Source organism: Strix aluco, chromosome 4 (genome assembly GCF_031877795.1).
Source record: "Strix aluco isolate bStrAlu1 chromosome 4, bStrAlu1.hap1, whole genome shotgun sequence".
Taxonomy (NCBI): Eukaryota; Metazoa; Chordata; class Aves; order Strigiformes; family Strigidae; genus Strix; species Strix aluco.
This window is the reverse complement of record NC_133934.1, coordinates 89,703,380-89,720,473: the sequence shown is the minus strand read 5'-3', so window position 1 is coordinate 89,720,473 and position 17,094 is coordinate 89,703,380. Positions and strand designations below refer to the sequence as shown.

General features: G+C 40.1%; 1 long non-coding RNA gene across 1 annotated transcript; it reads right to left on the bottom strand.

The window, feature by feature from the left end:
* Nucleotides 1–927: 927 nt before the first annotated feature.
* On the bottom strand, nt 928–16,365 carry LOC141923281 (uncharacterized). The gene is made up of 4 exons (XR_012623247.1): nt 14,624–16,365; nt 11,515–11,550; nt 10,727–10,956; nt 928–9,886 (listed from the first exon to the last, which is right to left on the bottom strand). It is a non-coding gene; the product is annotated as an uncharacterized LOC141923281 (long non-coding RNA).
* Between the last annotated feature and the right edge of the window lie 729 nt (nt 16,366–17,094).

The following is a 17,094-nucleotide window of genomic DNA, read 5'->3' as shown; positions in this document are numbered from 1 at the left end:
ATGCTATGAACTTTTATTCCTGAAAGACTCAGGGTTTGATTCCCACAGCCTGTCCCAGATTCAAATTCCTCTTAATCTACAATTGATCAGTAAATACTCATTTTGCTTATTCTAGTGTAGAACCTAATCTTCTCTAGCTAGGCATCTTGAGAGATGTGTTCTAGCTTTAAGTGCAGCCAGGGCCAGTCTGGCTTGGGAGAGATGGGTTCCCTTTTTAAAGGAATACCAACCACTTGGAAAGCAAGTCTCAAGGTCAGGCCTTCTGATGTTAGCTATCCAGCAACCATCTTCTCTTGATCTAAAGAGAAAAACAACTAGAAAATAAAACAAATTAAGGTGGTTGCATAGGCTACTGAAGTAATTAACAATCATACTGTGAATTTTCTGTAAGCTAGTGTAAGGGTTTGCAACCCATAACAGGTTTTGGAAAGCTTACAGCAGTGTTGGGAGTCGTGGCTTCTTCAGTGTAGTCCCCATGAGGGAGACACAGCACTTCCCAAAACTTTCAGCAGCAGCTGCAAGAAAAGCTGTGCCTCCCTGCAGGCTGCGAAGGAATTTTTCAGAAATGTAGTTGCCAAAGCAAGAAACAATCCACATATACAAAACAGTTGTCTGAGGGCCTTTTTAATTTTAGGCAATCTATACAAGCAATGGAAGCTTTCTGCTACCACCTAAAACAATCCTTGAAGCTTTTATCTGAGTATGAGTGAAGTAACAATTTTTCTTTGGTTGCCTTCCAAGAAGTCAGAGGCTCTTGGGCCTGAAGTCTGCTGGAACAGCTGGACCCAAAGCAGATATCCAGCATATGAGAGTTTAGCTCCAATTGCTAAGTTTTGACAAAAGTACAGCAAGTAGAAACATCTCAGAAGTTGAGTGTAGTGTACAGGAAGTTGGTTAACTTGTCTTCTGAACAAATGACACATCCAGTTTTAGTGCATTCTCAGCCTGTGCTGCTTTATTGCTAAAAAAATTTGTATACAGGTGCAGAGTTTCCAAGTTCATTTTTAAACAGTTCCTCTTTACAGTGTCAAAAGAATAAAATCTTATCTTGAAATCCTCAAAGATGCATAGATATAAAAGCAAGCTGCCTTTTGGAAAAACATCAGAATTTGCAGGGAGACATTCTTTCACTGTTACCATGTAAAACGTGTGCAATGGGAGTACATAGTTCCTAGTGACACCAATAATTCCCTTCACTAATCTGTATGAACATGTCATCAGAAGTTCAGTATAATAAGTATTTTCTAGTCTGGTTTTTTAAGTATGAAGGTAACTTAAGAATCTATAACTAATACTTCTACTTTGTTGTTACATCATACTTTTCAGAAGGAGGATATCTTCACTGACATCCTAAAGTAGTTTATCCCCCAGCTTTTATATTGAAGGAAATAAGCATTAACAAAGGATACAACTGATTACTCATCACACAAAATAAAATATATTTAACAGAGTTTAAAACCATGCAAAGCGTTCTAAAGAATACCCACTAAAAATTAGGTGGCTATGGTTAATTGCTGGGTCTACTTTGTTTTACAAATTCTCATTTTGCTTGAAGAAGTTGGCTCAAAGGCTTTCATTTAGTCTAACTTCTGATACCATAAAATAGTTCTCTTATAATATTCCTATCTTCATTTGGCAATTCTTGTGTAACTAGAAAGAATACTCATGAGAAAAATGCAACACACACACACACACCCCCCTTCTAAACCCAAATCACGGTGCTTTATGGATGGTTGGATATGAACAGGTGTTAACTTGACACACAATTTCTTCCTGCAAGACACTTCCTCTTTCTATTTAAGAAAGAGGACTGAGCCTCTGTACATGGAGAAGTGTTCTGCACAAGTTAAGCCCACCTACGAAATTAAGCTATGCTAGAAGTATAGAATTCTGCAGTAACAAGCTAGTATTCTACATGCTTGAATACAAGTTTAAACTTGGAAAAGTATTAGTGATGGAGGCTATGCCACACATTCTACGTTATTTTCAAACTGCCAGCAGAAAATCACTGCATTATCCACTAAGACTCGGGAAATATTACAGAGAACACACTAAAAGTTTACAGAAAGATGGCACCCAAATTCCCTTTTATTTAATAAGTGAAATAAAGAAAAAAGATTATTGCAACCTGTGTTGCAGAAGATAAAAGACCTTCAGTGATCAAATCTCATTTTCTGTTTTTAAAAATCTCTTTAAAGAACTTAAAAAATATACAAGATTACCAGTATTTTCAGGTTCATTCCTGCAGGTGCCATTATTGCTGGCTGGTACCAGTATGCTTCAGTACAGCTGCCTATGTGGCTAGAGAGTTACCTGAAAATACTGTCTATTAAAAAGCTATTCAACACCTGAAATATATGTACTGTGCTTATTAATTTCAGTCTTCTCCAAATAATTTCTCTCACCACACCCAAGCTTATTACCTACTGCCTGGCAAATACAACACTCAATTTGAGTCTGTGGTTACTTGTTTTTTTGTGGTTTTTTGTGTTTGTTCTTTTTTTTTCCACCCATTGCCCCCCCCCTGCACCTTGTAAGAAACTCTGCACCCTTTTCCTTGCTACAGCTGCAGCAGGTGAGAAACCTCATCTCGCCCCTAAACATGCTTAGTTCATGCCCTGCTTTTTACATGCTCAGGGCACTAATATGAACCAGACGAGAGGTTATAAAGGCGAGTTCTGCTGATCCTGGTTCCTGATTTACAGTTTTGGTGCCATGCTTCTGTCCCTATCTATACATTCTGCCCCTTTCTCTACAGAGGCAGCACATTCTCTAAAAAAACAAAATTTGAGAATCAAAGCAGGAAGTTCAAGCTATTGGTATATTAATTCCTATTGCTTCATTATGTATAAATGCATATCTCAATTTACTGGTAATAACTACATTACACTAGACATTTTGAATCATGCATAATTAGAATACTAGCTCTAAGATTTGGTTTGTGGGCCTGTGCCACCTTCCTTCAGTTTCTCCATACAGTTCTTCATGCCTAAGGCATTACAAACTAGCCACCTTCTATTTGACCTGCAAACACACTCATTTGGAGGGGAAGTGGAGAGAAGCAGACAGGATTTACACAGGACACACTAAACAGTAAGTTATAACAGTATAACCTTTTATCTTTAACCTCAGATGTTATAAAGCCTTAGGGAATCTGTCTATTATAACCCAGTACATAGGCTCAGAGACAGAAACTCACTCTGCTTACGTCATGAACACCAACACTTTCTCTAAAACTCCAGAGAAAGCGTAGAGCAGACTGAAAGGGAACAGACATCAGAATCCATGGTTAGTGTTCTGCACTGTTAAATGAGACACCCTGGTTCAACTGTTGGCTTTTGTGTGCCAGTCAAAAGCGCTACAGGGGCAAAATACTGGATCATCCAATAGAAATCTAACTTGAACTGCCATTACGCAGCTCTGTACCTGAACAGCAGGCAGGATTATTCGTTTTGGAGGAAGACCAGACAGTTTCCTAGGGATGCAGGAAGCAGCTATTTCTAAAATTGGTTACCCATCAAAAACTGTTCTTCTCTCTCCTATTTTTCCCTTCTCTGCTCAAAAAAAACCACTGCCAGCTCTTGACAATGTAATCCTTGTGTAAAGTGTCAGTATCCTGAAGCTTGGTACAATTTCTTCTCACTCACTATCAAGCAGTCTTTGCAAGACTCTTTTTTGTCCTAAATTTGACAATTATCCTCAGTTGCAGAAGGTGCAATTCCTGAAGGTGCAATTCCGAGCACAAGTGCTAGACCTTCTGCAGCAGCACTACTGGGTATGGAAACAGCATTTACTCGTATCATCTGGGTTTAGTACTGCTGAAGGGAGCATGTCAGTACTGGTCACTACACCTTTGATATCCCACACTGAAGTGTGGTAGCATTTAACACTTCCACTTAGTTTTAGAAGCAGTAAAATCAAGGGGGTTGGAGCAAAAGTCATGGCATAGTACAAGAGCTGAAAGGCAAAGGGATTATTCCTTTTGTTGCTGTGAATAGTAATTTCTAGTCTAGTAGCCCACAGAATACAGATCATTATAAAGTCTGAACTGGGAAGAATATGCAGATTGCTTGCCTTGATTTCCTCCCCCCCTTCTCTGAATAAACCCTTGAATAATTCTGTTCAGCCACAAAGTTCATACTTCTGAAGTATGAACATGACCGTGTTTTCATTATTATTTCATTATTATGTAAATGTACTTGCTGACCACAGACCAGAATAAATTTATAATTTCTCTAGTGTAATCAGATAACCATCATATTAAGGTCCCCTATGGCCAGCTTCCAATTTTATCAATAATTCAATAGTTGGAATTTAAGCCGATTAAAACCTTCCAGATCAATTAGCTCTTCATACACATATTACATATTAGCTAACACTTAATTAGGCATTCTCATGCTTATCTTGGTTACTTTATACCATAAAAACGCTCACAGCCCTCACAGTCCCATTATCAGCTTATGAAAAGCCAAAGGGCTGCACCTCCAGAATTCTGAAACATTTGAAGCCTCCAAATTACAGTCCAAATTACTTCTGCTTTCTAGAAGAAATCCACGAGATAGAGCTAAACCTCTGATGTAATAATTCTGTTCAGAATACATTATTATCTGTTGGGCCATATTGTCTCTATAGACTACATATCTGCACTGAAAACAGTGTCAACTATGGACATTTTAGAACTCCTGTGGCTCTCTTATGTAACCCTTTGATTGCAAATACTTTGCTGGGTGCAGAGGCTACAGCTGTAGACCAATCTCCCTTTGTGTTACCAGAAGCTTCCCAGTTCTTGCCTCTGCAAAACTTCAGGCATCAACAGCAATCAATTATGGTCTGAAATAGAGTGTTTAGCAAGGCTAAAATTATTTTTTGCTGTAAAGTAACGTTTTTAGAATTCTACAATTGTGCTTGGGATGTACAAATGTTTTGAGTGTCAAGTGTTCTCTCATTTCTTATCACAGTCCAGTATTTTGAAGGGTTTAGTTTCTTCCCAGAGAAAGAGAGCAAGTGCTAGACTACAAGAAAGAAAAAAATATAGGGAAACTTCAGCTATCCTTTAAAAAAGAACTGTCTGCCCTTCCCCCAGCACTCACTGACAGTGCTTCAGACATGTGACAACGCTAATTTTTTTTTTTTAAATCAGGTTCATTAACTAAGTATTCAAGTGCCAAATTCCCTCCAATGAGAGGAACGTAAGAGGAATTCGCCCATCTTCTCAGGAAGAGACTCTTCAGACAACTACCTGCAGCACAGAGCGCCACAAACTTATTTGGTTATTACCCACTTACTCTACTGTACAGTCTTGCTAATGCAAGTTAGTTACTATCACATGCAAAACAGTTATTGCTACTAAAGTTCTATTTTCTTATTAAATCATCTTATGGCTTTGTTTGCATCAGGGATTCTTCCCCCTACATACTGTGCTATTTTGCATTCCAGTTTCAGAGGTATTTTTCAATTGATTCTCCCAAGCACTAAACTACTTTATTCAATGGTACAGCTACTTCCATTTAGAATTGAACCTAACTCTCAGCACAGGTCCCCCAGAGCTCTGCTGTAAATGGCCCACCTGTCCAATTTTCTTGGAAATGTATTAGATGAAGAGGGTTGTTTGTTTAGGTTTGGGTTTTTTTGCCCCTTATGTACATTAACTCTGCACAGATTACTGGTTTTGCAACAAAGTACGTGCTTCTTGATTAATTAGTTGAGAGATATATCGTATGAAAATTTCAAAACCAAGCAACCCATTCCCTCCCTCCCATTAATGGCCATTTACAGGCAGGTCTCAGGGAAAAAAAAAGATGCAGTATCCTCTCTAAGTTGAAAGAGAATTTTGTTCTTGTAAAAGAGAGAAATGGGTGAAGAGCAACACTGGCACCAAGTAAAAGACTTTTTCCTAGGAAATCAGAGGATGCCATCCACAGAGCATTGCGCATCTCAGGAATCATACCAGTCTCTTATTTGACCAGCCCAAGCTGCCCATTGAGTGCTAAATCATTTGGACTTCCCCTGGTCTAAACTTTCCTTCTGAAAAAAGCAGAGGGAGAGGCAGAAATTATTAAAATTGCGCTTAGAGCTGGAAAGCAATACTGGAAGTTACCTAAAATACAGGCTATTGAATTCTCAATAATACAGGGGTGGGGAATCTCTGATCCATAGGCTACAGATAGCCTGCTGCACAGATACAGTCTGCAATGTTGTTTTTCAACAGCCCTTGACCTTATTATATTCTCTCTTCTTATTATTAACATTAAGATGTATGTAAATGCAGGATCCACCAAAGGTGTTAAAAGATTCAATAGGACTTCAGCCAAAAAAGGTTCCCCATTCCTGCAATAATGGATAAGTCTTCTACACATAATTGGCAGATAGCGTTTTGCAACCATTAACTTATTATATAATGAGGATAGTGTTTAACTAGTTATTACAATTATATAGTCAGATCTGAAAAAAAAAACCAACAGATTTTGTAAATGATCTTCAGGTAGCAGAGATGTGTACAAAATGCACACAAACTCCTTAGCATATTCACACTTTTGAGTCTATCACAGGTTGGGTAATAATAAAATTGAAAATGCTGCACACGGAAGAAAACACATTCAACAAAGACTAAAAAGAGAAGAAATCCACTGAGATGAGAATTCTGGACACTTACATACACTAGCTTACTAATGCAGTTGGACAGATAGACTAAAAACAAAAGACTAAAAACAAAAAGTCAACTATGATTCTATGAAGCCCATTAAGTGAATGCATTCCATTTCTAAAGATAGCGTTGCCATTGTCAAAGGGAGGATACTGCATGTTTAGACCATGTTTGTGACATTTCTATTGTATCCTTTCTATTGTTAATTACATTATCACTGTTTATTAATAAATTTGTCACTCTGAAATTGTAAAAATACTACTAGGCTCATGCACTGATCCTAACATGGCACTACAGTTTGCTACAAAGCACTAATGCTTATGGAACTATACACATCTCAAAATGGAAGACATTGGTGATTTTGTTGTTTTCAAACAACTTGTAACATCATTTTGTCCACAAGTATTAAAATATATATATGTATATATATATGATCTATTGCACATGCCCCTTGTTTTTGTAATCCTTCATGTGGGAAGATTTCCAACCAACACAGAGAAAAAGTGGAGCAAGAAAAATTAAGTAGGCTGTGGCAGCATTTCCTAACACAGCAGTTTTATAAAGGTGCTGGCCGGAAAGGTACAGCAATGGGGGTCTTCTGGGCATGCACTATTGGAGTATTACTTCTGTGGAAGCCACAGATCCTTAGCCCTGCTAAAAATACTATGTTCTAAAATTAAACTTGAAAACCGATGTTACATTATCATGGATAGGAGTCAGGAAAAATCAGCAATTCTATTTTTTTTGTTACAATGCAGGGTTACAAAATGTTGAGGGTTATTCCTATAGGAAAAGAAATCAAAGAGCTTAACTTCTACTCTCTAGTCAGATAAATTCTTAGTTTTCGTACATGCCCACAGAAAACAAAAATACCTTCCTGTCCCCAAAGTATTTTGTCATCAAGCTATGCAAGAAACAACTGCTAGCTCTAACATCAGAAGGGTAAGTATGGGCAGAAGGAAGAAAAGAAAATTCCCAGATCTAAAATCAGATGTTTCTTATACCAGATACCTCCCAACCACTTATAATCCTATGATATTGACGGTACTTTCCATCACTTAAGAGATGGATCCTGCTTCTACAGACATCTACATTAAATCCCATTGGTTTCAGCATAAGGAGGCCCTAAAAGGAAATGTGCTTTTCTAGTTGCCTCCAATGCCAGAAAATTCAGACCATACTCAGCAAAGAAATCGTACACTCTTAAAAGAAGTCAGGCCAAGCTGGTGGTAGCCTCATCAAGATCAATGTAACTCTTTATCACACAGCTCATCACAACATTACACACAATTTTAGCGTGCCTCTCTGCTCATTACAGTTGGCATTATTTTGATATGCAATGTCTTGCCCGTCACTCTTTAGCTTACATGTCTGATATTTTCTTCATGGAAACAAAAAATGGGTAAAGCTGTCATTAAATCTTATTGTTACAACCCAAGTCTAAACACAGACTTTACTCTAAAGATTAGGATCAACATCAACACTTGTCCTTATGGAACTTGGTCCCATAAAATGTCACATTTTAAATATTAGAATGTTGCCCTTGCAACCTATCATTAAGATTTAAGAAGGAATTCAATTGTTGGCTTTTTCAGCCATTTTCAGACTGTCTGGCTCTCTCCAGCAGTTTTCTAAAATGAAAAACAGAACAAAACAAGCAATCTAAAACACCCACCCCAACCATGCTATTATCTCCCAAAACCTATTAACAGAACCTATATACCTTTATTTGATCCAGATTTGAAAATATTGGTTTTAGCTAATAAGTCACATTTTCTAAATCACAAGCTTGGAATAAGGTGCACTAAGAAGAGCTCCAGATTTGAAGTGGAATAGAATACATATCCCAGTTCTGGGGTTTTTTGCCAAGAAATCTTACTTGCCATATACAATACCATAGCAGGGAGCATGTAAACAATATACGCTCCCATCTCAGAATGACAGAAAAGACCCTATATACTCACAAATGATGGAGACAAAGAATCTTGTGTAAACATAAGAACAACAGATTGCGCCTTAGTTTGGGAAGGAATAAGAGGAACCAGAAAAAGGCCCATCCTAAGTATTTCTGCTCTCTCTCAACTCACCCCTCTTATGTGGCTAACAGTTCATTCTCTTGGGCCTATTTCTGCCTAGATGGTGGAAACATCCCGGTCATCTCAGCTCTCAGTCACAGAAAAATCAAAAAGCATCAGCAGTACAAAAAGCTGAAACTGTGCCAAGGAAGCCGACTGGATAAACTGCAACTTTACACCTCTGGTCTCTCCCACCCCATCAGAAGTTAATTTATTTAACAAAGAAAGATGTTCTGCCCCATCTCTTCTACAGTAGAATGTTTTTGTTCTTTTTGCTGCTAAGGATTCATAAAAAGCCAGAGGGAAGGAATGATTTAACATAAACCTAATCGTTATCCTGTTACCCCAGAGGCCTTTAAAGCTTCCATTTTTCTTTGCTAAAAATGAAATGGTGCAGAGTAATTTCTCCTCCTGGTGAAAGCTCTTCATACCCAGCACTTACATACGTTTACACATGCAAATATACATTTTGATCACAGACTGGGACGATGCATTTCCACACTACAGACAAGGTGATTCTGCATTTGTTCCTGTGTATTAGCTGCTTTATGTGAGCTGACATCAAGACATCTATCTACAAAGTCAAGCCTGGGTCCTGGCCTAGAAAATACCTGTATGGGATGTCCCCAGTTGTTTGGTAAGTTTCTTCATCGTGTCAGAACAGAAAATACGTTCTGGTTTTCCTGCTGCAACTTTTCATACATGTCAGGACAGTCTGACATAGCAACGCATGCAGATACTTTATCCACTGGGAATTCCAATACGACACAGTGAAGTACTTAACCTTCCTAAAATGAAGAAGGAGGTATCAGTGAAGAACACCAGCTTCCATTTGCGTCTGATTAGAAAGTATTTCTCATTTTAGAACAGAATGCAGAAAGCGGGATGAAGAGCTGGCCCAGAAGACATTTCTTCAGGGAAACAAATGTTGATTTCTGTTACTCTGCTTTTGAGTTTTGATAGAACAGTGGGGTACTTCTGTGGGAGAAGTCATCTGGTGAATCAAATGTTGGGTGAGATGGTTGAAACAGGAAGTGGAGAGATCTTTGTTCGTTCAGCTCCATGGAAGTGAAGGACAGGTTTTTGCTTGCTAGATGAGAAGCATCCACATCTCGCAGCCTATGAGCAAGCAACAGGACTACCTTCTTCTTGAATGTCAGGAGAGGATCTGGAATCCCAGAATAAAAAAACAGGAGAGGTAGTTTAGGAATCAGAATAAAATACATTCAACATTAAAATGCCCACTGGTTCATTCCTTTAAAAGCCTGACTCCAATGGACAAAATCAGCTGGCTTCACAAACTGCAATAATCCCTTGCTCTGTAAGGTTTTATATCTAACTGCAGATGTCCATAAGATGGCTAAGGAAATACTACAGAAATGCTGAACTATATGCTTACTCAGAAGCAATGCATCTAAAAATATACCAGTGTTAATTAGCTACGGGGTTTCTTAACTGTGACTCCAACATACAGCATGACAACGTTCAGGTAGCAGCAGAATGCACACTGCACACATCGTATATTCTGCTATAGCAGGTCACAATTCAAAGAGACACCATAAACTATCACCTAATTAACTACGAAACTGCCAGTGCTGTAGAGAAAAAAGCACTTATGACAGTTCTAAGATCACACAGATTAGGTACTTTCACTCATTTCTCCCCACTTAGCCACAGCGCAGACATACTTCAATAACTCATCTTGTCACTGATCTCCTGGCCTTTCATCAGTGACACTCACCTGGTATCACCTAGTCACAGTAGCTGTTAAGATATGATTTTTTTGCTTTAAGTTTGATGCCAGTCTGGATTGGAAGGTAACGTGGGTGCACTCCTGCATAGCTAGTGCCAGAAACATTTGATTATCGTTCTCCTGTACTACAATGAAAGATGTGAATTTTTTTTTTCTTTAGTTTCTCTCTCTCACATAAAAGAACATGAGGATACACCATATCTTCTAACCCCTCCTCTCTTGTCTCTGTCAGTATTTCTCTCTTATTCCAATTACCTTAACCCTTTAGTTGACCAACTTCAGAAATAATCTTCCAGTGACAATTTTCAACTCCTATGGCAGAAGTAGTGAGCAGATCATGAAAATGGAAATACAGCACACGTCACCATCACTTCCTCTCGAGACACTCAAATATTTCAGCTGATCATGAACTTGACCATCCATGCTCACACTGTTGGGAAAGTCTTATTCTTGTTATGAAGATGGGGAAAAACAGACCTGGAGAGCTGCAACAAAACATGCCAAAGGTTTGTGGCAGAGCTGAGAACAGAATATAGCACCCTGTTACACACCTTAACTACCAGAATATCTTTATTTCATTCACTGGAAAAAAAAAATATCAAAACTCCAGAAGTTGATTGTCATCCTTAGAAATTTTGAATGTACTTTTTTCTATTTGATAATTGACATTTGGTTACGTTATCGTTCTTCCAATCCTACTGTTTAACAAATACAACTTTTAAGACAACTACTCCAAGTTAATACAATTATGCAATCCGTGTCTCTCAGCAGAGCAAAATGACATCACAGGACAGGAATTTCATAACTTTAAAAGCATTCATTCCTGTTAGAATATATAGTTATATCAAAGTTTTTTTCAAGTGAAGCCCAAGCTAAAAGCTGACACTGTGACAACATTCCAGTTCTCTGAAAGTATCCTACAAAAAACTAAAATCTCAATGACTGATTTATTTGGATGGAAAAAAAACCCTAAATCAACCAACAAACTTGGTAAGTTTAGTACCTGATATTTAGGACCTAAATAACCTTATGGCTTTACTCACCATTATTTTTGAGCAATCCACATCCTCTCAGTGAGCCTAGAGAGAAAGAGACGAACAAATGAAATTAAATTTGTATCTAGAAAGCTATTCAAATCATACATGATTATCTGCACATGACACAAAAGATGAGCCGTACCTTCCAGGAACTAGTTAAGATTTTTAGACATTCTACATAAAACATGCCAATATTACTTTTCAAATGATCATATTCACCCCCTTCCTTTAGTTTAAAGGAAAGAATGGTCAAGTGAGTTGGGCCCAAGTATGGAAGACCCAGGACAGGCAAACTTTAACCAAGAACAGGCTGGGGAGGAGAAGCATATACCCAAAACATGGATGAAAGCTTTTGTTCAGAAACCATTCTGCTTCCTGGAGTAAAATCATGTGTGTAGGTCATTCCACAGAATGTAGTTTACATAGTACAATACCTTTTTTCCCTGAAATTTGTTAGTTTCTACCTTACTGAGAACAGCCTACAGCCCATGCTGGACTGACTATACCTGAAGCATTAAGTGTACACCACTACTGAAACAACTTTTTAATGGAGCATATTTTGAAGATCATTGACCTTGGTCCTTATGGTAAGCTATCATCAACAGACACACACTTCAGTTTCATAGGAACTGAGATGGACACAATTTGAGTCTCCAGTAAGGCAAGAAACTCATGTTAATAACAAACCGTTGTAGCAAGGAAGCATAATGACTGCTCTCAAGGATGCTGAGCTGACAACCTAACTGGAAGAATAATGAATTGCTATAAGCAAAACTATCTGATCACACAGAACACCGTTAAAAACTCCCAGTATCCTCACCAAAGTATTACTAGCTTCCATCCTCCTGCACAACACAGCATTTCTGCAAGCACCAGGGACCTGCACCTGCAGAAAAGTCAGTGTCATCAGGTAATCGCTAGCCCTCGATTTCAGGGTCGTTATTCCATTTTCATGTTCCAATTCTGACCCTTCCCATTCCAAGTCCTCCCTCAAGAACCTGCCAAGCACTGTGTGACTTTAAGAGAGGGAGGAACCAACAGCAAATGATTCACAAAGCAATTAATTTGATAAGGAAGAGTTATCAGGAACTCTCCCAAACTTACTTACCATAATGGAAACTATTCCCAATGCCAGTCTTTGAAAAGTTGGGTTTTCTTTCACTTAATCTAAAACTATGAATTAACTAAACTAAATACTAAAGTAAGTCTTATTACAAAAAAGCAGTAGGTGACAAAGCAACTCATACAAAGAAATAGTTCATCCAATACTGAAATTGGTTTAAAATAAAATAAAAACTTGGTTAAACAAGTTCACTGACTTTGGGTGCCCCAGTTTTTAACTACTTTGCTCGATATACTTTCTATCTGACTTTCATAGATTATGTGGGAGCAGAGTTCACACTAGTACCAACAGAATTTGCAAAATCAACTACATATAAATCAAGGCTATTAAAAATTAGCAGGCACTAAAAGTGATAGTGACAATACCAACTCTACAGTTAAAAGCTAGTGGAAATTATGAAGAAAATTTAAGAAAAAATAAGACTGTTTTTCTTGTTTCATACCTTACCCACATTAATTGATCTGGAACAAGAAATATTTGTGAGAATGCAATATATATATTAATCCTTTTCTGTTAAAAATACAGGAAATACTATTTTTATTAAGTTTTGACCTATTGCCCATTAATTTTTTTTTTCCTCTACCATAACTAAAGGTTAGTTTCCATGAACTTTAAATCTCACATTCAGATAGACAACTTCTTGGAAACAGGCAACTAACTTCATGAATTTCAAAGCCAAAGAGAGATGATGATACCTCATACATAAATTTATCAGCAAAGTTGCAGTATTTGTCTTTTCATATAGATCAACATGCCTTATTACCAATGTAGCAACGGAAAAAGAAAATAATCATCAGCAGCACACTAGAGTTGAAAACTATACTAAAATGAATAGTGTACAGCTATGCTACCAAGTTTTACTCCAGCCCTCACACTCTGTTTTAAGTTACCCTTAGTTTTAATTACATTGGTCAGCAAAAACTCAGATCCATTAGATTTGGCTTTCCAAAATACTACCCTTCTCTCTCTCAAACGCACACACAAACGTGCCAGGAGATAAGCAGAATTAACAGGGACATAGAAGATGATTCTTCCTCTCTTCCCTACAACCTGAGAAGTATGTGATAAAGGAAAGATCTAGAAACAGGTTTATGTAGAAAGACCAAGACACAAAAACTTGAAAGTTAAATGTGGTGGTGATGTGTGAAGATACAGAAAGCCAATTTAGTGCTACAGATCACATGTTCATTAAGGTCTTCCCCATAGCTTAAGAAGTGCCAAATTTAACCTGGAAAGCTGATAATGACAAAAGCTTAAATCATAAACACAAAATACAACAGAAGTAGCTTACAGTCCTGCAAAAAAATCAGCTGCCTTTGTGCTCCTTTCATTTTCTAGGGACCTTTTAAAAAGGCATCTAAAACCAATCTATGAGGCAATGTAGAGAACTGTAATAGACTGTGTGACTGGAGAAGGGAGTGCCTAAGCGTGGAGGCACCAACAGGAACAGAGAGCAGGAACAGGGCTCTCAAAAGGGCTAGTGTTAAGGGCACACTCGTTAGCAGGTCATCAAGGCCCCAGCACACCCCTCCTGCAATTTCAGAAGACACCCAGATCTGGAGACAAAGAACACTGATAATCCATGGAGTGGAACGGGGTGGAGACTCAGAGCATTGCCACCTCCAAAACGGTACACAAAGGCGTATCTGACACCGAGAATGGTTGTCAACTTAGAAGAGGCCAGAAGACATAAGGACCCCCCAGCTGATGTCCCTTGTCCTCTACATGGGGTCCTAGACTTACAGCTCCAACACACAGCTCCAACACCCCTGCTGCAGTGCTCAGCTGCTGGGCAGACGTCGCAGGCACTACTCACCTTCTGCCACTTTGGAGACCGCAAGCCTGAGCGTTTTGTTTTGCTTCACATTTTAAATAAAACCACCTTCCTCTCCTATGAGGTTGCCAATGGATATTTCCTACACTCTTGGTACAGCAGCAGAGAAAATAGGGAAGACTTTTACAGCTGAGCTTTCTACTCCATGATACACATACCGTAATAATGTGCTCCTTGAATACTGTTCAGGCAAAGAAACATCCCTTCCTCCACATTCTATTTTAGAGAAATCCTCCTTTTTTTTTTTTTTTTTTTTTTAAATCCTTCAAAGACTGCGCAGGCCCTTGCATCTTGCATTCACATAACCTCCGGCATGTCAGGATTGGTTTCAAACACTGTTCCTTTTCTACGTTTTTAAGAATGAACGTGGGAGGTGTTCAAGAGATGCTCCAGACTCTTCACAGACTCAGTCAGAATTTTTAGCCTTAGTTGGCCCACCATTTTTGACACCCCTCAATGACAGGTCACCATCATAAGATGCATAGCCTGTTCATGCAAATTTTCACAGTGCAGACTCACAGCGCTGTTGGCAAGACTGTAAAACAGTGCATATAATTGATTTGACATATACCAGGGTAACAGAAAACTCCCATTTTTTTTGTTTTTTTCCCTAAGATACTACTTCTCACAGCTCTTGTGCATTCAGAACAATTAAGAATAAATACTATTCCAAATGAATGTACTTACTGCTAAAATAGCGTTACAACTTCACATGAAAGAAAGTTGATTGCTTATTATTCTTTTAATGATAATATAAAGCACAATTACCTTTATATGTAATATGCCAAAGGCAAATCCCCTGGCATATTTTAACAATTCATACACAGACATGTATAAGTAGGAATATTCATCAGTAGCAGCATACTGTGCCTTAATGTTATGTTGCTCATAAGCTGCTATTACTGTTACTACATGAATAATATAGCACATGAAATTGGTAAAACGTTCCTTAGGAAATCCGTCTCACAAGCAGCTACTGCTTCCAGAACTAGTTGTGACAAACACACCTAGCAAATTTATTTGGAGTTACTTCACCAGTTACAAACAACTACTTCATTATTAGATCATGTAAGATAACATGCCATATGTCCCCAAGATCTAAAGCTGTATTTCTCATTTAACCACTTCAATTTTCTTCTGTATTGTTATCAGATGTAGAACATAAGGAATCTCATGCTAGTGACAGTAATCCTTTTCCTTTCAGTAAGAAGTATCCCTGCCTTTTTTTTTTTTTTAATTTAAACAAAGTACCATGTAGTACAAAATACCTCCAATAGTTTTTAAAAATTCAGGGCATACCCGACCTGCATGTTACTAACACGTAAAGGAGAATGGTTTTTAGTAAGTTTCACATGTTTCATCGTGTGTAAAGTCGTTTTCACCTTATTCTCAACAATCACATGAATTCATAAGGCTACAGTCAATTCAACTGTAATCTCTCCACTCTCTGTAAAACTTAATTTTGCACTGTAAATTACTTGTGCGTTCTGGTTTTGTAAAATGATTTGGAAGCCATCCCCCTTTGTGCACTCCTGTGTCAGCATGACATAAAGACACCAGAAAAGGATATAACTGGTCAGATTAGCAAAATCGACCTAGCAAACAGATTTCATGAATAACAACGACAACAGAAGAGTAACTATGATCAGCTCTATACTTGTAGCCAGAGATGAAAAGGCTCATTTCAGATGGTACGGCTTGGTTTCTCCTCTCCACATACGCCGTCAGCTGCAGCTGTTCACCGAAAGCCCGTTCCCGGCGGTTCCCAACTCGGCTGCCGGGTGTTGCTGTGCAGGGAACAGGCTCTCCCGCCCAGCCGTCTGCTGCCGGCCGGAGCTGCGGCTCGCCCGCGCCCCCAAATCCGAAGTTACTCGGACTTTTCAGGGCGGCGGGCGGCTCGACCCTGCCCGCGCCCGCGCGCCCCCCCCGCCCCGCCCCGCCCCAGCAGGTCTCCCTGGAGGGCGCCGGTCGTCACCACACGGACACCACCACCCCCCACCCCACCCCACGCCGCTCGGGGCCAGCCCAGCACTGAGGCCGCGCTGCCGGGCGGGCGGGCTGGCAGCCGCCCTGCGGCGCTCCCCGACCCAGCCCAGAGCGGCGGGCGGAGTGCGCCTCAGGAACCGGCGGGCGCGAACGTGCCCGGGCCCAGCCCAATCACGGAGCAGGACGGGGAGGCGGGTGCGCGGGCGCCCGGGCCCAGCCCAATCAGGGAGCGGGGCACCAGGCACCGGACTGGGTGCGGTCCCGCGCCAGCAGCCGTTGTTCCCCGCCGCACTCACCTGAGCGCGGCCGGGGCCGCGGGGCCACGGCCGGCCCCGGCCTCTCCGTCTCTTCCTCTCACTCCGCCATCTTCCCCTCCTTACCTCGGCCACCCGGCGGGGGGCTCGCGGCGCCCGGCGACGCCGGGCCCGCCCACTCGGCCGCGAGCCTATTGGGTGCCGCTCCTATGCATCAGCCGTCCAGTGTTGGCGGTGATTGGTCAACAGCGCGCGTCCATCAAGGACGGCGGCCTCCCGCCTGCGAGGCTTTCTTTTCTGATTGGCCCCGGGGAGGGCACGCGCCTGGGAAGGGATTGGCTCGAGCCGCGCGAGCAGGGCTGGCCTGGGGCAAATCCTCCGGTGACCTC